Genomic DNA, 25,155 nt, shown 5'->3' with positions numbered 1-25,155 from the left:
GGTGTCAGCATTTGGAGGCTGATTATGGGGTGGATCCCTGGATATGGCAGTCTCTAGATGGTCCATCCTTTTGTCTCAGCTCCAAACTTTGTCTTTGTAACTCCTTCCATGGGTGTTTTGTTCCCAATTCTAAGAAGGGGCAAAGTGTCCCCACTTTGGTCTTCGTTCTTCTTGAGTTTTAGACACGTAATTTAATCCTTCAACTTGAACTTTTCTTTGGATTTATTTGTATTCAGCATTGCATTAAATATGCCCAGTTTTGGTCAGTTCCATAGTTAGAGAATTTAAAATATTTAGTTGGCCATCAGCTTTAAATTAATATATCATAGAAATGTAATTGCTTTCTGGTATTTTTGTTGTTGTTGTTGGAGTGGTTTCTTTGTATCCCTGGAGAAGTCTTGTTTTAAGGTTGATTTCTTTTTCCCAGAACTGTTGGTGCATTAAGCTAATAATTAATGCCTCACAAGCAAAGGGAAGGGAGATGAAGATTCATGTGTTTATTTATTTGATGGTTCTGGCGTTCAGTGATACCAGGCAAGCAGTCTACCACTGGGCTAAGTCTCAAACCTAGAGGTTAGGGATTAATACAGGAAAAAAAAAAAGCCTTATGCTTGCATCTTTGGATCTGAAAAAAAATTAGATATGCATTTTTTCATATTATTGGTATTATGAATTAGTATCATGAGTTAATAGGATAAACATTAAAATTAAGAGCCACTGCTTGAACTTGCCTTGTAGTAATTGAAATTAATCACCAAGGACTAACTTGGATCAGTTTATTTACAGTTCCTTGTGGAACTGTGAGCTAAATTAAACTTTTCTTCCCTAAGTTGCTTTGGCCACTGGTTTTGCGTTCGTTTGTTTGATTGACAGAGTGGGGAAATCTCGAGACAGAAGTGACCATGCTAACTGCGATTATTTAGGTAGTTTTTCCATTCATGATGTTTCAACTCAGAAGAGTTTTTAAGCATCTCTTTGTTCAACTTTATTGACATTCGATCTTATCGTATGATTCCTTGTCACTGCTGACTGAGTCCTACATAGGTCGTGTGACTTATAGTTTCAAACAAATCAATCTTTAATTTCTTTTCCTGTGTTACTTAAGGGGCAGCTTTTAACACGAGTGTATTAGTCAGTTTTTCATAGCTGTGACAAAAGCAAAACAAAAATCCATTAATCAAAAAACAACAACAAAAAATCCCTAGGACCAAAGCAACTTAAGAAAGAAAAGTTTAATTTAGCTTACAGTTCCAAAACGGCAGGACCCACAGTGGTAGTGAAGGTTTGGCATGGTGCAGAATGAGGGATAATCACATGTCCATTCACACACAAGAAACAGAGAGAGGAAGCCGGAAGTGGGCTGAGCCTATGAATCTTCAAAGCCTTCCCCCTATGGACTTTCTCAGTGAGGCTCCGCCTACTAAGGGTTCCACATGCTCTCTGTACAGCATCACTGATAAGGACCAGATGCTCTATAGGGGGCGCTTCTCTTTCAAACCACCACAAAGTGAAAGTGAAAATTTCAATTCATCACTTAGTCCAGGTGTGTGACATTAGACGTCAGTGTATTTCTGCAAACTCTGAATAGATAGGCAAATAGATGGTTTTGTTTGTTTCATTTTGATATAATAGTCCTGTCTCAGTCTCCCATGTGCTGGGATTGCAGCTGTGCCCCCACCGTGTCTTATTTAGTAGTCTTCATCATACTTTATGTTAGACTTATATGCCGTCCTATGACGTAATTCTGTTCTCTTAGACAAGACCACTGGTGTGAACGTTAGGGAGACCCCCCCTGACCGTGCATCTGGTCACTGGCTTGCTTTCTTCACCCATTTTTTATGGAGCTGTGAGCTTTGGCTCTTCTGGTCATGTGACTTATTCTTAAGGTATGTATCTAGAATTACACTTGAAAGAGCAGAACTTGATTGTTGATATGTTCACTTAAGAAAACATTGTTCATAAATATTTGCTTTATGGATTTGTAATTGAAAACACAGGGGGAAGTGTAGAAGCTCCTATGCTCGAGCCAAGCCCTGGTGCAGAGAGCCTGTTTCTTTTTTTGTTGGCGGTGTTTTTTGGTTTTTTGTTTTTTTGATTTTTTTGTTTTTTATTTTTTGTTTCTAATAATGGCAGCCAGCCAGCATGCCAGGGGATTTAGGAGGAGTTAGTCACCCTACTAATCACTTAATCCTCATGGTAAAGCTGCACACTCCTCATTATCACCACCTTCAGAGAAGGTCACTGGGTTAGTAGATTGCTCAAGGTCATGGACTTGGGAAGTAACAGGAAGAAGATTCAGCTTACGCCATCCAACCTCAGCCCCCAGGCTGGTAATGAATGATACTTCATCTCTTATCATCGCTCACAGGGAAACACTTGCAATATATTTTTTTTTAAACTAAATATTGCACATACAGAAAGGCCTTTATACGAGTCACGTCACTCAGTAAGCACGCGCTTCTGACTCTCTAGCCAGATTTGTCAATTGCCACAAAGTTGACAATCCTGTTCGGCACTCTCTGGTCTTTATGCCTTTTACCTTAAAGCACTATAACAGGCTGGGACTGTAGCTCAGTGGTGGAGTTTAGTATGCACAGGGTCCTGGGATGAATTTCTAGCACTGGAGGTGGAGTAAGATGGGGAAGTAGCCATTACAGAAATATATTACTTTTCTGTAATGTATTGCAATATAACATATAATTTATAACACCTAATACAACACATATAACATATATAAAACAAAACACATCTTTACTGGCCATTTTCTCCCTTCGGTCTTCTCTGCGTTCTGCCAGACTCTCTGCATCTTCCCTCTCTCCTGCACAATTATCCAACACAAAAAGAGCAGTGTTAGCTCTGCTTTATAAAGTCAAGAAGAATGCCCCAGTGTCTTACTCAGGCCAAGTGCAGTGATCATTGCTGGGGATTCTGGTCCAGGCGACAGATTCTTATGCTTGTCTGAATGGCTGTGTCCTCTTCCATGTAAGGTGTGCAGCCGAGGGGGCTGAGACAAAAGGGGCCAAGTGAGATGTGTTATTTAAGTCGACTGTGCTGACAGCACTCTCACAGGCTTGTCAGGTTATAATTCGCCAACATTAGCTCTATAGATGTGCTTTTTAATAGGGTGACTTAAAATAGCAATATATTTTTCATAAGCAGTGTTAAGGCGCTGCATCCAGCACATTCGTAAAACCCTTGAATGGGACATGTTAAGATAACAGGGCTTTGTTGTCTCTTAATGTTTCAGTGCAGTCATCATTCAGCAAGTAGCAGTGTGTGTGTGTGTGTGTGCACACGCGTGAGTGCACGCACGCACATATGTAAACTGAAATAGATTCTGACCATGGCAAGAATAACAGAGTTCTTCCATTTGCTGTTGAAGGTATTTGAATAGTACTCTAAGCTATTATTGATAGAAGGGTATTTTTTTTTGTTTTGTTTTTTCTAAAACAACTCTGTCTTAATAGCTTTGCATTTAGAATTTAGAACTACATTGCTCTTATATTGCTTACATATAATTATAAAAATATGTAATAGATTTTATTTTTAAGATTGTAGGGGTTGGTTGGAGAGGAAGAGGAGAAGGGAGAAGGAGAGAAAGAGCGATAGACTAAGTCTATGAAGATGTCACAATACAAGCTGGGAAGTCAGGGGACACTATCAGGAGTCAGTTTTATCCTTACACCATACGAGTCCTAGGGATGGACTCAACCACTGGAGCTTGTGAGAAAAGCCTTTACTCACTAAGCCATCTCCCTGGCCCCAGAATATGTCATCGACTTGAGAGAATGACAAAGGATATCCTAGCAGAACATTCAAGTGCTTATAAGGTCTTCTGCATATAAATATGTATGTGTACAAGACATTTTATGTACACATTTACAAATGTATGCTTGGATTGGCTCGTGATTTTTCTGGTGCTGTCTGCACTTCTAGACGTAAATATAGAGCATGCCTTTTATCAGCTGCTGCTGGAGGACACATTTATGAACTAAATATATCTTTTTTTTTTTTTTTTTTTTTTTAAGACAGGCTCTAACAATGTAGCCCTGGCTAGTTTGCTTGGATTTGTCATGTAGATCAGGGTGACCTTAAACTCACAGAGTTCTCTGCCTACCTCTGCTCCTGAGTGCTGGGGTACTTTAACTATACTCTGCCCCAGCTATATGATTTTGAGCTTTCTCACACGCATGTGTTCAGTGGTCATGGTTTTGGTCTGTAATAAGTTGTAGTATAATGAGATTTCAATGTGTCTCTTTCCTCTTATCTTCTTGCCTAGAGGAAAAAATGTGTTGAGACAATGTGTCTATTAAGCTTTAAATATGAAAAAAAAAAACCCTACAGATGACACGTTGTTGCCGCCTGTCCATTGTCTCAAAGGCATGCCATGAAAATATGGAAAGTAGGAAAATCTTGGCAGAGGCAGCACGTGAGTGCCACTGAATTCCAAGCTGTGTGTTCCTGAGTATTCCAGGCACTGCTTCCTGACAGCTCTTACTGTAGGATTGGCACCAGCAAAGAAAAAAAAATGTACAGTTTAGATACTTAAGAGCAAATAATTGCTGGGGATGCTTTAAATAGCTCAGGAAATGTGTCGGGTGTTTACTTGACATTTGCTGTATTGAACACTAATACTGAAACATTTCTTTGACCACAGAGAATGCCTGGGTGGGTGGGGTGGGGGCAGGCATGAGCAGAAGAGAGAGGGAAACAGCCGCCATGATTCACTCTCAGCCAAATGGTAAATGAAGTTGGTCCGAATATGGAGATGCCAGGGGAATAAATGACCGTTTGTTTGATTGTGTAGCCTTGGAGGGCGGTGGCAGCAGGCAGAACGCAAAGCCCAAACAACTCCCTCGGATTACCTTTCCATGGCTGGGGGTTGTCTTCATCACAATTGTCAGAGCCTTTGAGCCCTTGGCTGCTCTGAGTTTTCAAGGTCCTCAAAGCAGAATGAATGACTTCCTTATTTCTGTGTTTATTTGTTTATTTATCTATTTATTTAAATAGTGCTTGCTATCTGCTTTGTCTACACATGCTTGTGTTGTGTAGAGGGACTCCAGTGACCATGTTTTTGTTTGGTTTGGTTTGGTTTGGTTTGGTTTTAAGTATTTATTTTACATTTATGGGTGTTTTGACTGCATCACCACATAGTGCAGTACCCAGGGAGACCAGAAGAGGGCATCAGATCCCCTGGGACTGGAGGTACCCGTGGTTGTTACTACCATGAGATAGCTGGGAATCAAACTTGGGTCCTCTAGAAGAGCAGCCCACTTAACTGCTGAGCCATCTCTCCAGCCCCCCCTGTTTTAAATACAGCTCTGTGATTCCTATGTTGGTCCCCCACCCCTTCCACCTCCAGTGTCTCTTCCCTGACAGTGTGTTCCCTGACACTGTGTATGTGGGTCCTATCCCAGAATGGGGTCTGGGGCAGGCGAGTTTTCTTTTTATCCTGTCTTGTGTTTCCATTTAACAAGGGGGGGAAAATCAGGTCCAATTTGGGCTACTGAGCCTCCTTGCATAAGAGGGCAGTTTTGAACCGATTATCCAGTATCTTCAAGGGAATTTTAAATGCATATGTTAAAAGCTAATTGGCACATGTTGGAGGTCTGGGAATGTGAAATTGTGCAATGTTAATAAAATTTATTTAAAAGCTTCTTACGTCTAGCTTATCAATCCAAGCTGCTTTCAAATACCCAAGGGAACATTGAAACCAACTAGCAAAACCCAAAACTTCTCCCTAGTAGGTTGGCCCAATGCTAGAAACCCCAAGCAGAGGGAAGGCTGTATTTATGGCTTTTCCACTGACTTGGGAGTTGACCTTGAATGAGTCATGTTGAGCTTCTTGGAGCTTTGTGAAATTAGCTCTGGGAAGATATGTGTGGCTGTGTATTGCTTCTGGGAGGAGAAGAACGGAGGTTCACAGCAACAGGACAACATTCTTACTAGATTAAAGCTGTAGGCATGCGTGCAGTCTTCAGTGCAGGGCACTGCTCTGGTTAAGTGCACCCTACTGACCGAGTCATAGCCCAGTCCTTACTATGCTTTATAGAATGAAAAAAATAATAATTTTTACTTGCATTGTTTTATATTTAATATATATTTTGTATTTATTGGCCTATTCTTAACCCCAGAAAGCTGTGTGATGACACATCTCTACGGAGTTTTTTTTGTTTTTTTGTTTTTAATGATTTATTTATTTTATGTATGTGAGTACACTGTCATTGTCTTCAGACACACCAGAAGAGGGCATCAGACCCTATTACAGATGGTTGTGAGCCACCATGTGGTTGCTGGGAATTGAACTCAGGATCTCTAGAAGAGCAGTCAATGCTCTTAACTGCGGCGCCATCTCTCCAGCCTACAAAGGAGTTTTTATTTTTATTTTTAATTATTTTATTTTATTTTATTTTATTTTATTTTAAGACAGGGTGTCTCTGTGTAGCCCTGGCTGTCCTGGAACTCACCTAAAACAAGGCTTGGCCTCGAACTCAGAAAACCGCCTGCCTCTGCCTCCCAAGTACCGGGACTAAAGGTGTGCGCCACCACTGCCCAGCTAGTTTTTATTTATGTTATTATCACATAAACTTCAGTCAGGGGAGCTGGAGAGATGGCTCAGCACTTTCTGTTCATGTTGAAGACTGGAGTTCAGTTCCTGACACCCACATTAGGCAGCTCAAAGCTACCTGTAACTCCAGCTTCTCCCGTGCTTTCCTCTGGCCTTCTTGGGCACCTGGACTCATGTTTTATTTATTATTTATTTATACACCAACAAAACAAATAAATCTCTTAAACTTGCCACCAAATAGTACTGAGTTTCGTCTATCTTTCAGGCATGTAATTTTATCACGCAAAGGAAACTCCTTCCGGTTAGTTGTCTGAAAGTTTCTTTTTGACCTATTGCCACCTCTCCAGGTCACCTGGCTGTTTTATTTTATTTGGTTTTGTTGTTGCTTGTTTGTTTGTTTGTTTCTTTTTCAATTCATTTGAGGAGAAGGGGGAAAAAGTAACCCACATTTGTGGAAAACCTACTGTGTGCTGAGCATATGTGTGGTGTGACTTGTATTTGAAGTCTGGTGTGTTGTGTCCCCCTCCTCTTCCCCTCTCTCTCCTTCCTTCCCTCCCCCCTACCTACTTCCCCAGCTTCCTCATTGCTCATCTGCAAAGGCCAGAATACAGAAGATGAAATATGCCTAGTGCTACAGATGGCTGAGAGGAGGAGGGCCTTTAATTTAGCAGCGCCTAAAGTGCTGCCTCATAGCTGTGGGTTTTGAGACCTTCGTAGACCAACTGCTGGCGGGTCCCTTCAGGCTGGCAGCCTCCAGAAGTGGCACTCCTATTGCAAAACACTGCCGAACCACCACTCCCTGCTTAAGGCATTTCAGTTATTGCCTCCTTGAGGTTTCATGCTTGTGCAGAGGACATAGGTGCTAAGCTGCCACACTCCCGGCATGAGCAAAAGAAGGTTGGCTTTACACAGAGCGGGGTCCCAGCTGCTTATACTCACAGAGCGGACTTTGGAGGCTCAAACACTCCAGAGAAAGTTTGTGTTAAATGCAATCTCCTCAGATCCACTTCTCTTTGCTCCCTTAGTCCAGTCATTAGTCATTCTCCGTTAACCCCACAGGAAGGCTCTGCTAGAAGGTTCCTTTACTGCTCTGAATCTATTCATGGGGGAATGAGGGTGAGGAGGAAAAAGACAGAGGGCACAGGGCGAGTTGGTATCCAGGGGAGGCCTCACCCTTCTCAGACAAGAAGGGGAGGGAAAGTGGAGGAAGGGGTTGTAAGAGGGGGATTGGGAGGAGGGAGCTGCGATCAGGGAGTAAGGTGAATAAATTAATTAATGGGGGGGGGAAACAAAGGCTATTACAAACTAACTGAATAAATACAAGCAAAAAACCAAACCAAACAAACAAACCAAAAAACAGAGGACGCAGTTTTTAAGCCTGCTGCTTAACAAACCCTTGTGACCAGGTACTTTGTATAAGGGGTGGATGTTAAGACTCCATCCTCAGTTGTCTGTGTAGTTATCATTTCGTAGAAGGCTCTACCCCATGGTTTCTCAGGACTCTGAGGTGGTGGAAATCGATGTGATCCAAGAACCTTCCGTGGGTGTTGGCTCTAGCCAGCTTTGAAAGTAAAGCTTGGAAGTCTAAGAATCGTTAGCAGTCACATACATGGACATGGCACAGGTGCCCCGCCAAGCGGTACATTTATTTTGTGCCAATTTAAAACAAATATCTGTTATTATTATCATCAACATTGTCATTGTCACTTTGAGGCAGGGTCTCATGGAGTCCAGGATGACTTTGAACTCCCTGTGTATCTAAGGATGTCACCGAACTGCTGATGTCTGCGTCTGTTGTACCATCATACCCAGCACTGTTGCCATAACAACTGTTTGTTATTGTTGTTGTTGTTGAGATAGGGTCACACTGTGTAGCCCAGGCTGTCCTTAAGCTTTCCTGGGCTCCTCCTTGAACCTCCCATGTGTTAGACTACAGGTGTGCACCACTGCAGATCCAGATTTAGTTTTCAAACAGGACCCTTAGCCTGTTAGAACTAAGTTTTCAGAAGAACTGAAATGAGCGAAAACCCGGATGGTAGAGAAGCGTCCCCATACTACTCCAAATCTGAAGTGCATCCTTGTTTGTAAGGTTGTGTCTGTGTGTTCGTTCGTCCTTGGGCTATTTCAAGATGATGACATCACTTGTGTCTCTGGGAATGGCCTTATTACTCACAATTGTGACCAAGTCATTATTAAAACGTCTGTGCTTTGCTGTCATCTGAGGAGCAAAAGTGATGACCAATGTCAGGAATCAATAAAATGTCGTGTACAAGAAGAGCTGTGGGTTCTTCGTAGCTGTTATTCACATTTCCCGGCTTTCTGATGTACCTGGGTAGCTCGCAGAGGAAGATACCATTTGTGGTGCCTGGGAGGGATAAGAGGCAGGCAGAGAGCAATAAAGAGAAGCAGTGCCCGCTTTTTACCTTCCTCCAACCTTGCCTCTACATGCTGTGCTTCCTTCCAATCACCAGGATGGGCTGATGTAACTCCCAGATGCCTCCCTTAAAATTTTTAAAAAGTATATTACAGGTATGAGTATCTTGCTTGTACATATGTGCACTCTGTATATACAATGCTCACAGAGGCCAGAAGGTGGCATCGGATACCCTGGGGGCCAGAGTTACAGACAGATATGAGCCACAATTCGATGCTGGGGATAGAATCCAGGTCCTCTGGGCAGGTAGCCAGTGCTTTTGATCTCTGAGCCATCATTCCAGTCTCATAAATCAATCCCCTTTCCAGTCCATATACTTTCTTACCATCCCTGCCACTAGGAGCCTCTGCTTCTCTAGGACACAGAGCCCAGATGAGCCTCCGTCCTCCCTTCTCTCAGTTCCTAAGCCCTTGTCTTCACAGCTCACTTTATACCATGACATTCAGTGCTCCATCTGCCCATTCACATAGCTCAGGTCCCGGACAGACACCCCGTGACTCAAGGGCTTAGCTTTCTCTGAGTTACTGGGTAGTATGTCCAAAGGAACAAGTAGCAGAAGAAATGAATGGCTTCTCCATCACCCTCCCCCTCTTTAAGAAAGCTGGAGTGCTCCAGGCAGTGGATCTCTGCAAGCCCCAGAGCCTTCTTAATAAAAATGAGGGTCAGAATCAGGTGATCAGCACACTGGTTCTCTGCAACTTCCTTATAGAGTAGTAGACGATAGTTAGACATGAGTCTCATGAATGAATGAATGAATGAATGAATGAATGACTCGGATGATGGATGGATGGATGGATGGATGGTCTCAAGTGGTCCAGGTGTGGTTTCAATTCTTTTTATGTGGTAAATGGAGGGAGTGCTTGGAGAATGGGTGCATTTTTTACTTTGATCGGACAAAAAAACTTGTTCAACACTTTCATACCCTGAATTCTTGTTCTCGTCAATATTTATACTAGTCATTGTCTGAAAATGATCTGCTAAGATGCAATAGAAATACTAGCACATAAAAATAAATATTAAGTACACACACACATATGCTTTTTAAAGCATTTTGGAGTCTCTTCATATACCATAGTCTATGTTCTAATATAGGAGTATGTGAAATAATTACACGGGTTCTTTCAGTTTGTTCATTGTGTTATTCATTGATCATGTTGAAAGCTTTCAGTAAGTACTTAATACTATTTTTCTTATTGGGGGCTGGAAAGAAGCCTCAGAGGGTAAGAGAGCTTGCTGCTTCTTGCAGACAGCTCTAGTTCGGTCCCCTGCAGCCACAAGAAGCCTCTCACACCTGCCTGTAAGTCCAGCTCCAGAGAAATCCATCTCTCTCTCTCTCTCTTTCTCTCTCTCTCTCTCTCTCTCTCTCTGTTTCTCTGTCTCTGTCTCTGTCTCTTTCTCCCTCTCCTCTTCCCCATCCCATCACCCTCCTCTCTCTCACATACACACACACACACACACACACACTGAAAAAGTACGGTTCTTAAAACTTCACAATTTGAAGTTGTTTTCTTCTCTATATTTTTGAAGGCTATTTACTGAGCCAACATTATCATTTTTTTAAAATGCTACATAGACTTAAAGAAATGGTGACTGATCCTTTCAGCACACATCACACCTTGGAATTATTTATGTATTTCATTTATTACTCTTACTACATAATTATATATAACTAGCATTGAACCCCAAGTTAATTGCTCTTTTATCGTGGTAAACGGAAATTTTAAACAATTATGAAAGATTCTGAACTTACTGAGTATAATTTACTAAATTTTCTGGGGCCTGGGGCAGGGGGCAGACTCAGCCATGTCTATAGCATCTTTGTACATCAGCACAGTGACTTTGTAATCGAGGAGGAGTCTTAATAATAAGTCACTATGATTTTAATTCTATTCTTGATTTCTGGAAAGAAAAGGTATTCATAATATTTATCAGTCTGGACCTAGGAGAAAGGGTCTAATTACACTCCACATGGCCTGAACTCCAGGGAAACCCATCGGAACTCTGTTAAGAAGTGATTCTGTGATGCATACAGAGGTTAGCTCCACCTCTTGTACTGCTTAGACCCTCCCACCGAGGGATGGCCCTGCCCACAGGGGGGATGGGCCAACCTACACCAGTTAGCAATTAAGGAAATGCTCCTCACATACACATGTGGGCCAATCCATGGAGGACTGCTTTTCAAAAATGATGACGGAGTGGAATAATGCAGTGGGTACAGTGCCCGCCATTTAAGCGCAAGGACCAGGCTTTGATTTCCCCAGCACCCACTTAACGGTTAGGCATGGAGGCATGTGCCTACAGTCTCAGTTTAGCACTGGAGACAAGGAGACAGGCAGCTTTCTGGAAGCCTTTGACTGACCTGCCTAGTGCCAGGTTCCGTGAGACACCTTGGTTCAGAAATTAAGGGGGAGGCGATTGAGGAGGACATCTGAGGGCGATGTACGGCCTCTCTACCCCTGTGTGCACACAAGTATATGTGTGCACCCCCACACGTTAACGCACAGGCACACACGTTGCCTCAGTGCCATTAAGATATTCATCACCAAGAGTGGATTTAATTGTGATTTTTTTTTCTCCCTACCTTTTTAACAGTCAAGAGTAAGCAATGCTCCATCCTCAGGTTTCAGCTTAATAACGAAACTCTACATGTGACCAGAAGGGAACTGTACGCCTGTCATGTCTGCATTTTAAGGAGGTGGTGATGCTTAGCTTTTAGCAACATCATAATTAGTTACCTGGGAAGACGGAACCCCAGTTGAGAAATTGCCTCCATGGATTGGCCCACATGTGTATGTGAGGAACATTTCCTTAATTGCTAACTGGTATAGCATGGCCCATGCCCCCTGTGGGCAGGGCCATCCCTAGGTGGGAGGGTCTAAGCAGTACAAGAGGTGGAGCTAAACAAGCCAGAGGAAGCAAGCAAGTAAGCAAAATTCCTCTATCATCTCTGCTTCAGTGTCTGCCTCCAGGTTTCTTCCTTGAGCTCCTGACATGGAAGTGTAAGCCAAATCAACCCTTTCCTCCCTGTTGCTCTGGTCGGGTGTTTTATCACAGCAACAGAAACCTAACTCCGAGCAGAGGGGACCTTGGAATGGGGCATGCGGAGAGATAGGAGCTTGCTTCTTTTGCCAGTCATTCCCACCATGTGCTGGTATTCTCGTGTTCTTGGCTCTGAGGAAATTGAAAATACCCATATTCATTGAGTCCTTCTGTATAGAAATGCTTACGTTTAACTTAAATGTTCTGCTAGCGCCTTTTCTGTTAAACTCAGCAGGGAGGAATGGAACAAATAAGAGTCAACCTGTGGGGAAGACGCCTTCTCATACCTGGGTATAGATGCTGTTCTAGGAGAGAAGGAGGCAGTAGGTTCTAGCTAAGTGCCTACAAGTGCAAGTCACGACTGATCTCAGCAACCCCGGAAAGGGAGGAAAACTTGAAAACCATTTCTGAGACTATTTCAACCAAGGTGACTGTCCAAATCTGGCTTCTGATGCAAACTAGATTGAGCTGCTTTGGGGCTGCTTTCATCTGAACATATTTGCCCCGACTTGAACGGGAAAGCGGTTTCCTGAGCCTCCATCTCTTTAGCGGTGAGTCATTTCCCATGTTGTTGAGGCATTTTTCTAGCCTTTTTTTTTTTTTTTTTTCTGTGTGTAGTTCAAGCTTTTCTTTGGCTGTTTTGATTCCTTTAGAAGCTCACAGTAACACATTAACAACCACACTCCTCGTGTAGTAACTAGAATAATAAACAACAGTTGGGGAAGCCCCAGTCAACAGCTCGCAGACTTGGGAAGGCTGTGGAGGAGTCTGAGACCAATAGATCCAAGTAAAGTAAACCAATCAACGGACAGAGAAGGGGGTGGGGAGAGAAAGGAGAATCACGTTTTTCTCATAGCCATGTTTCAAGTGATCTCGTTATAAAACTACATCGATAGACTCTTGCTTTCTTGGCTGTTTATCTGCTCCAACTGTCTTCAAGTGGACCATAATTTAAGTAGCAAGTATGACATTAAAATAAGGTATCTTGTTTCTTTGAGAATCTCATGTTAGTGTGGACTTCTGGTTGTTTTGATGTTTCTCTGGGGACACAAGGACTAACAACGAGGGGAGGCCTTGGTGGGACCCCCCACAGCTCCTTCAAACCCTGGAGTCGACATAAGGCTGGTGTCTGAATGGTTGGCTCTGATGTCTGCATATGGCTGGGGTCTGGATGGGTGTCCTGTGGAAATCTGTAAGCCAGAGGTTGTGTACAGAGAGCCCCCTGTTTTTCTGCTCTGTTCAAGGGGTTGCTTGTTCTAGTTGAGTGTGCTGTCTCTGGGGAATGGATATGATGAGAGACCACGGTCACAAAAGGTGTCGCTGCTTCCTACTATGCAATCTTGGAAGTAAGCCCATGGTCCTAATGGTTCCACTGGTTAAGGACATTTACAGGGCTGGAAAGGTGGCTCAGTCAGTAAAATGCCTGCTATACAGGCATGAGGGCCTGAGTTTGGCTCCTTCAACTTCTTGTTTAAAAACAAAACAAAACAAAACTTGGCAGTGTGCACCTACAATTCCACTTCCAAGGAAGCAGACAGGAGACTTCCTAGGGGTTCAGGGCTAGCCAGTCTATCTGAATCAGAACTTGAGGGTCAGTGAGAGATCCTGTCTTTTAAAAATAAGTACAAGAGTGCAGAGCAATGTAACAGACAGAAAATGATTCCTGGTTCCTCTGTGCACCTGAGCATGCATGTATGTGCGCGCGCACACACACACAAACACATACACACACACTCATACACACTCAAACACACATACCACATACACATACTATACACTCACTCACACACTCATACCACACACACACACTCTCTCTCCCTCTTACACACACCACACACACACACACACTCACATACACACACACTCACACACACACTCAAACACACAGTACACATACGCACAACACACACATACACTCACACACACTCATACACACTCTAACACACAGTACACATACACACACATATACTCACACATACTCACACACTCAAACACACATACCACACACACACATACTATACACTCACTCACACACACACACACACACACACACACACACGGGGCAGGGGGGCGGTGAGACTTCATGATTTTTTTCTTTCAATTTATACTGAGGAATTGGGCGTAGTCACCGCCCCCATTTCAGCTTCTCATGAAGTCTGTCCATATTTAGACAAACTGCCTCACTGCACTTAAGACAGTAGAGCCCTTAGCTCACCTGCTTGGAGGAGCTGATGGAGCAAAACCTCAGACTGAGCCTTGTGACTCACAGACTTAAATGCTGTTACCATGAGAAGACTCTTTTGAGTATGAAGTCATCGTGCTTGAGGTTCCTTTGAGCTGCCCTCAGAGGCTCTTTCATGAGCCGCACTAGAACCGACATGCTTTGGTTTGATGCGGAGAAATGTGAGAGTTTAAAAAAAAAAAAAAAAAAACGGTCAGGAACTTGAGTTTGAACCATTGCCAGAAGCTTTCAGATGGTAGAAACGTTATCCCGTGATAAATATTTAGTGAAGCTACTTGGCTCATGGGTTTTTTTAAAATGGCTTTTGGGTTCAGGAATTTTGAAAAGTCAGAGATTCTTTGTAATTCAAATTTCCTTCTAAGGAAGGCAGTACACTGTTATTAATTTAAAATATATATATATATATACTTAGAAGTTAAAATTGTGTAATTATCTTAATGCTTTGGAGAGATTCTTTTGTGACTAAACATTGGAACTTCTTCTATTGAATGCAGGGAATTTGTCCAGAAAAGCTTAAGGAAATTTAGCCTACGCAGTGCGGTTTGCTCGACATCTAAGTAAAAGACTCAGCTGCAGGGGTCATAAATAACGCAACTCTATTTTATCTATGAAAGATGGTGTTTGCGTTCGGTCTCTTCATTCTTTTCTTTAGGATTAAATAATAATTGCAGCTCACTTCTTGGGCTTGATTTATAGTAGGAACGTACATGCAAGCTGACTGTATGAAATTGAACTCGTTTTAACTATCCAAGGAAGGTTGTTTGAAAAAAAGATGATAACCATCATTTTTTTTATAGCGTGTAAATGTCTGGAGATTCTTAAAGCAAGAGCCAAGATGATAATACCGTATGTCATTGCCTCTGGAAATAATTCCTGCTCCCACACACACACACACACACATACACACACACACACACACACACACACACACACACACACACACACACCCCTACCTTGCAGGAACTCAGGCTCTGTAGTAGAAAGACTTTGAAAAACAGGACAATCAATGGCTTGCATTCCATAGTAGAATTCTCCCTTATTTCTAAGAAGTTTGCATAAATGTTTCCTGGATTATTTGAAGTATTGCATACCAACAAATAAGGAGTGTGTATGTGTGTGTGTATACAGGAGGCCTGATGTTCACATAAGCTGCTTTCCTTGCTCTCTCTCCACTTTACATGTTGAGGACACAGGGTCTTTTACTGAACTCAGAGCTCACTCTTTAAGATAGTCTGGATCGCCACCGTTCTGGGGATTCCTGTCTCCACAAGGTCCCAAAGTCTTTGGAAACTGTATTTCCCCAGTACCTCCAATGTCCGGATGATTTTTCTAGGGCAAAGGTAGTCAGTTCAATGAGATTTTTCAAAGGATTTTCTGTCTCTCAGACAGCCTGTAAGAACCACTCACTGAGAACCAAGACGCAGAGCTGCCTGAGAATACCTACTCCGAGAGATGCCGATGCAGACCTAATTACAGGAAGGAAGCCATCAGTCAGTCACCTTTTCATACAATTAAAAATGACAGGGCATGACCTTGTTATGAATGACTTAGGTTGATGTTGCAGACATACCCGGTGCACCATGAAAACATATTGTTTTGAAAGAATGGATGAAATAATTTGGGGGGGGTGCCTATTACCCACACTTCCGAGTGATGAGATGCTACACCTGGGAGCAGCTACTGGCTTTTATTTCGAGATTGCTCAGAACAAGACTATGAGGAACCTTTAGGGAAACACATGGCAGGATGGCTTGGAGAGGAACCACCATCTTGAGTTAGCCCATCTTCTTGGCGTGAATGAAGAGGTCTGTGCTGCAGAACTGACTTAGAGATGAGGAGGTGGCTATCCCCCCCTCTCACCCCCAACCTGGTCAGCTTCCTAGACATCAGCAGAGAGTGATGGGCAACTGCAGACACAGCTGGAGAAGGCCATGGTATCTAGCTCTGGCTCGGACACTGCAGGTAGAGTGTCTTGCCTACAGAAGGTCCTGAGAACTAGTCCACCGACTGCCTTACCTTATCTCAGCTTGTTTTCCCAGAAACTGCCCATAAAGCAAACCTTTTCACTCTCTTCTATAGTCATAGGGGTACAATTACTTACCTAAGGTCACATGCCAACAGGTGAAGAATTTGGGGGTGTCCTCTGGGTACCCTTATTCCATCCAAATAATGGGAGTAGAAAAAACTAGATTTTAAAGTATTTCTTTGGCAATCAGGAAAAAGAAGTATTGCAGGGGTAGAGAGGAAAGTCAAGGAAACTCCTAGAGACCAGAAAAATGACCTCTGAGTCAAAGTAGAGTCTAGAGGGGGACCTAGATGGCTCAAAACAAGACATGTTTGTTCTCTCTGAGAGATCTGAAATTCGAGTGTCAGCAGGGGAGGGGTGCAGTCTCCCCCGAAAGCAGGGACCCTTGTGTCTTCCTGCTTCTTGAGATGATTTTTGGCATGTGTCACTCTAGGCTCTGTCTTTGTCTTCATGGTGTTGCCCTGGGTATCTGGACCTTGTCCTTTCAGCTTCTTATAAGGACACTGGGCTCCGGGTAAGGACGTGTGGTGCTTGCTGTCATTGTCAACTTGGCTGCACTTAGAATCCCCATGGAGACACATCTGTGTGTGTGTGTGTGTATGTGTATGTATGTGTGAGTGTGTGTGTAAGTGAATGTGTATGCGTAAGTGAGTGTGTGTGTAAGTGAGAGTGTGTGTGTGTATGTGTGTGTGTAAGTAAGTGTGTGTGTGTGTGTGTAAATGAGTGTTTATACAGACAGGTTTAAGTGAAGAGGAAAGACCCACCCTGACTGTGGGCAGCCTAACCCCATGAGTTCTGGATTGAATGAAAAGGAAAAAACAAGAAAGCCCACGGAGAACCCCCCTCTCTCCCTCCCTCCCTCCCTCCGCTTCGTGAGAATAGCTGCCTTAAGATCTTCTCATCTTTCCTCACCATGATGGGCCCTGTCCTCTTAGACCATGAGCCACAATACACCATCCCTTCCCTGAGTTGCCCTCTGTCGTGGTGCCAAATAAGTAACTAATACAGGATGCACATGGATGGATCGCCAGGATGAGCTTATCGTGTGATCATCAGTCAACTTTGCAGAGACTCTCTTTTCAATATATGAGCACATTCATAGCTTCTGGGATGTAGGCGTAGGTTTGGGGGAAGCCACCATTCGACTTGGAGGAGTGGTGGGGGTTCTGGAGCAGGGCAAATGAGAGCACCTCCTGTGTTTTTAAAAGATGATGTGGTACTGTACAGAATGAGGTGGGAGGTACTCAGAGCATCAAGCATCATTTGGGAGGCTGTTGTGGAGTCTCGGCTGAGATGGGATGCCAAGAGAGATGGAGAGACAGGCAGGCTGTAGTTCTGTGTAGGACTGGATGGCTTAGAAATAGCAAGTAAAAAAAAATAAAACAAAACATGGGGTGTCTGCTGGGTGGGTGACCGTGCTCTTGGGTGACAGAGGGAAAGCTGGGCAGTAGTGGTGATGCCCATGTGAACACTGGGGAGTAGGGATGTCAGGCTTGGGTTTAGATGTGTGGATCTGTAGGTCAGTGGATACAAACACTTGACTATTGTCAACTTAGAGATGCTGATGTTAAAAGCCAGAGACTGGACCCTTATCTTTTGGAGACAGAGAGAGTGAGGCAAGTAGGCAACTCAGGGCCTCAAGTGAGATGGACTATGACTCTTGTTGTCATTGTCATCTTTGCCTCTAACCCTTCCTCCCCCTCCTCTTCCTCTCCTTCCTCTTCCTCCTCCTCCTCTTCCTCCTCTGCCTCCCCGCTTCTCTTACCACCTCCTACTCCCCATTTCTGCTCCTCCCTCCCTGCTCCTCCTCCTTCCCTCTTCCTCTGCCTCTCTCTCCTCTTCTTCCATTTCTTCCTCTTCCTCCTCTTCCCCTTTCCTTCTTCCTCTGTATGGCATGTTTACTTCTTAATGTGGGCGTGTATTCACTTGCCTGTGTATTCTCATGAACACGTGTGGGTGTATGTAGAGACACACAGGTCAATATTCTTTATTTTTCGAGACAGGTTTTCTGATTAAAGCCGAACTCATAGATTCCAGCTAGGCTGACCAGCCGATGAACTTCAAGAATTCCCTAGTCTTTCATTTCCCGAGTGCTTGTTATGTTATTCATGTGTCACCAACACTAGCTTTCCCTATAGATTCTATAGATCGGAACTCCACTTGTTAGGCCTGCATGGCAGTCACTTTACAGACTGAGCCAGCTTCCCAACACCAGTTCTCCATTGCTATGCAGGGCAGTGCCCTGGTACCAACTGTTTCCATCTCATGCCTGGCACTCAGTTGGCATTTATGTCATTACCTGAAAAGGCAAGTGTGTGGGCGATGTGGGCCACCAGGAAGACCAGCCTCAGTTGTCATGGGCTGTCACAGAAACCCTTGTGGGTTAATATTTATTTCATTACTAGCATTGGTTTCCTTTCTGATCTTCTATTCGCAGCCCACTGAGCCTGATTGGCAGATGCACTGTCTTCTTCTTCTTGGTTTAGATGGTGTGCTTGTTCTTCAGAGCCGGCTTCACTTATTAGCCTACTTTCACGTTTAATCTGAATGCACCAATCAGTAAGTCTTTCACCTGACAGTTTTTGACAGTCCGCTGCTACATTTAGCTGTTCAGCATGAATTCAAAAGGTGATCTATCAATTTGTACAAATGAAGTAAAGTTGTTCTTGCCTTCCCATCCTGGTTTGAGGTGGCTAGAAAATACACATGTTTATATTTTGCCCTGGGAAATTTGTAATGTAGAGGTACTTAACAGTTTTCTCTTCAAGGGGATTCAGGACTACAGAGCGTTGTATTTTTGTTAGAGATAGGATTATATTTATGCTATAAATCCACCTGAAAGGTCAGATTGATTCATTTTAATTGAGATTAAAATCATGGACATCAGTCATAGTTAAACATATGTTCTTTGGATCCTTGTATCCACACCAGTTTGTTGCTATGGGGAAATTGAAGGAGTCAGTTGGCTAAAGTAATAAAGCCACCCTCAGTCTGGTGGTTAGAAAAACTAGGAAAAAAATGATAATTTCATCTTGCTATCTATCTGCCATTGAGATACATACACACTCACACACCACACACACATACACACACACACACACACACACACTCACACACACACACACAAGTGCATGATGGTCTTTGCATGCCTCTGTGAGTATACATTACAGTCCAGGCTAAATCAGGCTGAAGACCAAACGTCAAGGAGCTACATCTCTCACTGAAATCATAGCACTTGGACTTTTTTGGCACTTCAGACGGTCTCCACTGTAGCTGTTGGTTTACATTTTGGTAATTTACCAGAGAGCCTGGAATATTGAATTCCTGGCACGATTGTGCAACTAACCCGCCATTCCCCGCGAGAAGCACAATTAATGTGAAAGCCGCCTTTCTCCTCAGGAACCAAGGCTCGGCTGGCTCTTGTGTGGACACGGACTTAATGGGAACAGAGGTGCTTCCCTTCCTGTTCCTCTGCAGTGGGTTTTGTTTTCTTTCTTTAGTTGGGGGGGGGGTGGATATTTGCCCTTGTGTATCCTGGCAGAATTTAGGGGAGCAAGCCCTGACTTTCTGGAATACTCTTATTTTACCCCAAGCCTATTATTAATTGTGTGTGTATAAAGATTTTCTGACTTTTCTACCGAACCTTTGTGTTGGAGCTCAATAGGTCAAAGATCTGGGGGTTTCTGGATAACTCTGGCCCCTCCCCCTTCTAGGTCCTTCCACTGTTTACTGCGCTCTGTTGTGGTAACTACTGGGCACTACTTGTTGCCCGGGGTATTTGGCTCTAGCTCTAGCTCTTTTTTTTTTTTTTCTTTACTCTGGTGTTTGGGTTGGAGCTGTTGCCAGCTTCCCTGCCCTGCGCGTCCACAGAGATCCCTTAAACATTGTTGCCCTGTGTGGACGGGCAAGGATCCTTTAAACATTGTTGCCCCAGCATCCGGTCCTCTGCCTATAGAAAAGCAGCGTGGAAATGAGTCAGAAGTCAGTACAGCTCGAACCAGTGTGTGTCGTGTGAACTGTGATGTCAGAGGGTTGGTTGAGCCGCACGTCCCTGGTACTCTCGTGCCCTGCTTTGGAGCTCAGACGTGGCTTCAGGTCTGAGTTCAGGGTTTTCCATGCTGACTCGTCGCTTAGTGGCAGAGGCACTGGCTCGCATGGATGCTGCGGTGGCAGGGTGTTACATTGTGTAGCAGGTTCCTGGGCTACACCTTTCCCATGTTCTCTCTGTGCTAAGGGACACTGGGTGTGTATGTGCGTGTGTGTGTGTGGGGGGGGGGGGACAGATTTGATGGCTGGAAACTACTCTATTGATTGGCTTTGAGAGACAGCTGCATGTTGGCTGTAGATCTGAGAGATTGTCACAGGGCTCAAGCTCCCTTAGAAGTGTCCCTATGGGGAAGTGGTTGCCTAGATCAGGAGATTGGCATTAGTGAGTTACATTAAGGTGTACTGTTGTAGCCTGCAGCTCTATTTAGGTAAAGAGAGGGATATATATATATATATATATATATATATATATATATATATTTGTACAAATATATATACATATATATATATATATTTGTAGCCAAACTAGGAACGTTTTGGCCATGGGATGCCACCCCTCACATGGCCTTTTGAGAACCTACCCTCCCCGTTGCCACCTTGACGATGCCTGCTTCTGTGCTGTATGGACCAGGCTGGGACAGTCTCTGCTTCTCTTAGATATGTTAATATAGGTCTGGGGATGCAGCTCAGTTTGTATCATGCTTGCTTACCAGGCATGAAACCTTGGCATACACTATGGTGGTATGTGCCTATACAAGCAGTTAGGAAGCGGAGGCAGGAGGATCAGAACACCCTCAGCTACTTTGCACATTCAAGACCCACCTGGGTTACATGAGATTCTGTCTCAAAACAAAACAAAACAAACCGGAATGTATTTAATCAGTAGCTGACTGGGGCTGGGGTGTGGTAATTATCTTTTTATCAGTTAGTCTGAACATACATAAGCCTTTGTGTAATGAATATCACTTTTCAGTTTCTGGTCCAGCCTATAGAATTCTCATTGTACTCGTGATTGGTCACTTGGAGGCTTTGGGGTAGATATATCATGGTAGTTCCCCTGCATCAAGCTATGTGAACTTCATAGCAACATCGAGGAGGAACAACCAACTAAATTCCATTGACCCAGTCCATCCTGTTGTCTGAGTGTATAAATAAAGTTTTATTAGAACACAGCCATGTCTTGTGCATGCAGCTATTTTCATACCACATTTGGCTGTATTAAATTGGCTCCTGGCAGAATAGGCTGTGGTCTGGCAAAGCCCAAAATATGCACTAGCCAGTCCTTGTGAAGTGTAAATCACAGAAGCACAGGGAGAAGTCCCTTACCCATTGCCTCGACTTAAAAGCAAAGGGGGTGTCCCGGAAGGAATGCAGCTGCCAAGGTCTGGGGCTGGTTAGCTGGATAGCAGGAGCTTTGAGCTAGTTCCTTTTGTGCTGCTGCTCCTTCTGTTGGCAGAGGGATATTGTGAGCCTTGTGGTTTACAGATGGCCAGCCATGACATCAGACTAAAATAAGGCTTATTTCAGTGGCAGGAATGGTTTGCAAACTGACTTTCCCAGGCCAGATCAGCAGCCAGCTTGGCATCCATACTCACATAATTCAGAGAGAGAGAGAGAGAGGGAGGGAGGGAGGGAGGGAGAGAGAGAGAGTGTCAGTCTTGTGTGCCCATGGCGGGGGAGGGTCACATGAGTCATGGCAGCAGGCCTGGGGATATCAGAGGATCACCTCAGGTGTCAGCCTTCACCTTCCACCTTGTTGGAGACAGAGTAGCTTGTTGTCAGACTAATTATGCCCAAGAACTTTAGAGGTTTCTCTCGTCTTTCCCTCATGTCTCTCCTAGGGGTTCTGGAATTACTGAGACTCCTGACACATATCCAGCTTTTACATGAGTTCTAGGATTCAAATTCCGACTCTTACAATTGCACAGTGAGGGTTTTTACTCCACCCCTCACTTATTCACCTTATGAACATCACCTACCTGGCACCTCGACTGGGGACCAGGGCCCTTTAGCTAAGGAAATTTTGGAGGAGAGGAGCTGAGAGAGAGCTAGCTGTACGCCATTTTCCTTGTACTGTCTTACATACCATCTTGTGGGTAGATCCAGGATGCAGTGATCAAACTGGGCTTGGCGAGGTTTACCTGTAATCTTAGCACTCCGGGAGCCGAGGCAGGAGGATAGCAAGACCCTACTTCAACTCCCTCGTCCTTTCCAAAGTAGCAGTCATATAAAGAAGGCTGGGTTGGTGCAGCCGGGGTGTGGGGAGGGAGTCGGAAAGTGTCTCCAGAGCGTTGGAGAGGAATGGTGATCTCAAGGAGGTTGGAGTAGTTCAGGAAGAGAAACTGCAGCAGAAGGGGCCGGGGCCTCCAGCTATGCAGGGTGTCCAGTCATTGGGAAACTCAAGCAGAGGTAGGGCAAAGGGCATGTGGTGGTGAAGACATAGCAGGAAACATTGCTGGACAACTGGACCTGAGCCAGGGCATTTGCTGCTAAGAAAGAAATATGGACTGAGGTTACAGTCTGGGGGCTCTGTGCTGTGGATTCCAGAAGACAGAACTTACAAGAGCAAGCCTGCATGTTTGTCTGCATGCTTAGCATCCTGTATGGGTGTAGAAAATATCACAAGTGTAGAAGTAGGACCTCTTTTGAACCCAGGGCTTTGTGTGTGCCAGATAAATGATCTGTGACCAAACTATATCCCTAGCATTTTTCAGGGGATTGCGTTGTGAGGACCAGTTCTCAATGTAGCCCTGGCAGACTTTGAGCTCACTATGTAGTGAGCTCAGACTGTTCTTGAACTCCTGACCCTCCTGCCTCAGCCTGGGGAGAGCTGGGATTACAGGCGTTAGCCATAGATTCATTTTGATTGAAATAAGAGCCTTCTTTTAGGTACACAGCTAAATGATACTGTGATTCATCAACCAAAACCATGTAAAGATGCTAAATTAATGGTATCTCTGTGAGCATTATCTTCCTAATCATCCCATACTAAAGGTAAAATATTTATTGTCCCAAGTCCGCAGCAATTTTTATTCAAACCAAAACCCTTGAAAACTCTTGCTCTGGATGGTAGACATGCTGTGTTTTTTTTTTTTTGGGGGGGGTTGTTTGTTTACTTTTAACAATACAAGTGAATGACTTCTGGACTTAGACTGCTCCAAACCTTACCAGCTGTGTGAATTTGAATATGTTATTTTATGAGTCTAAGCCTGAGGGTAAAATAATGGCAGTTCCTCTTAAGATTGTTACAAAGATATGCTAATTTATGAAAAGCGCGCAGCACGCATGGGCCTGGTGGCCCGTGGGGTTGTAGCTCACCGAGTTAACTTTTCCTTACTTTGGCTGATGCAGATGTGCTTTAGGGCTGAAACCCTGAGAAAGATGGGTTTGGATGGGAGAATTGTCCAAACTGTTGTTTTCTAAATGAGGAGTAAAGTGGTCTGCATTTGGGCAGAGAGGGCGGGAGGAGACCTTATAAGCTTCAGGCATGCCCAGAGCTGGGAGACAGGTTAAACTTACTGAAACCTGCCTCTGTGACTTGTTTTTTCCTGGCATGGAAGACGTGAATGCTGGAAAATTACACAGCTCATTTTTTTTTTTTTTTGAAGTTAATCTAGATTAGAATGCACTCAGGGTACATATTATCCATGAATGTAATGAATTAATATCATCTCGTTAAAACACATGAAGATGGGGCTAGAGAAATGGGTCGGTGGCTAAGAGCACTTGTAGAGGGTTTGAATTCAGTTCTCAGAACCCACGTGGTGTACGTGCATGCAGGCAAACACAGATACACATAAAATTAAAACCCATGAAAACAAGTTACAACATGCCTACAAGGTCTCTTTCCTTTTGATACCATAAAAACTTACTGTTGAGAACATATTACCATGGAACCTTAAAGAGAAGTACCCATACAGCATATGACATATAGTATTTGACATATGTCGGCCTTTAAAAAGTTATGTAATATGCACATTACTACACATTACTGTATCTATGCCAAGACAGTAACTGGAAGCTGGGATACTTTTATTTTCATTTTTAGTTATGTATTTTTTTCAAAATGCACATATACATGCATATATACACACATATTCTGTATATATGTATATTTACATGTATGTATGTATGCATGTGTCTACATGTGTGGTGCTAAGATTAAACCCAGGGTATTAGCACGTGATTCGTAAATACTCTGCCCCTGAGTCTCATCTGCAGCTCAGGATACTTTTTAGAAGTCTCAGCACTAAGAAAATCACCATCTGCCGGACTGAATTGGCATGCCTGATAAAATGTGTCCTCCTCTGGGGGAACTGGGACATGGAGGCTCCACCTCTTCAGTGACACTTCAGCCAGTCCCCTGCTCAGACTGGAGAGGGAAAGACTGGCTCATGATCCCTGGTCGAAGTGAGAAATGGCAGTGTAGTCTTATGCACGAATGGTCCTGGTCAGTATCAGATGGGTTTTCCTGAATCCAGATGATGGGAGGCTGTTCTTTGGTCTGTTGCATGGTTTTGACCAAAGTTGTTGATGTTTCTGATTCCACCTTCTCCATCTCAGAGTTCAGGATAATCATCAGAGTACTGCTGACCTCACAGGGTTCCTGTGCAAGTTGCTCATGGGTTATGAAGTCGTGTGCACAGAAGGGCTGCTGTTTTATTGTCAACTGTAGTCCTGCTTATGGGATGGTGACAACTTTCTGGACCACAGGGCTAGAGTGAGCAGGCAGGTGAAGCTTAGCTCTTTGCCCACCCCATGTCTCTGAGGGATGAGCTTTAAAAATTGGGTGAAGGTGA

At 43.8% G+C, this 25,155-nt stretch overlaps 1 protein-coding gene across 12 annotated transcripts in view; it reads left to right on the top strand.

The window, feature by feature from the left end:
• Atxn1 (ataxin 1) overlaps nt 1-25,155 on the top strand; it is a 409,435-nt gene that overhangs the window by 28,162 nt on the left and 356,118 nt on the right. Inside the window, exon 3 of one of the 12 annotated variants that reach the window (XM_029468382.1) lies at nt 18,747-18,868. The exons of the other annotated variants lie outside the window; for them this stretch is intronic. The gene's annotated coding sequence lies outside the window, so the exon portion shown is untranslated. The remainder of the gene's footprint in view (nt 1-18,746; nt 18,869-25,155) is intronic. 12 annotated transcript variants of the gene reach the window in all.

Source organism: Mus caroli, chromosome 13, assembly GCF_900094665.2.
Source record: "Mus caroli chromosome 13, CAROLI_EIJ_v1.1, whole genome shotgun sequence".
NCBI lineage: Eukaryota > Metazoa > Chordata > Mammalia > Rodentia > Muridae > Mus > Mus caroli.
This window is presented reverse-complemented; position numbering and strand designations above follow the sequence as displayed.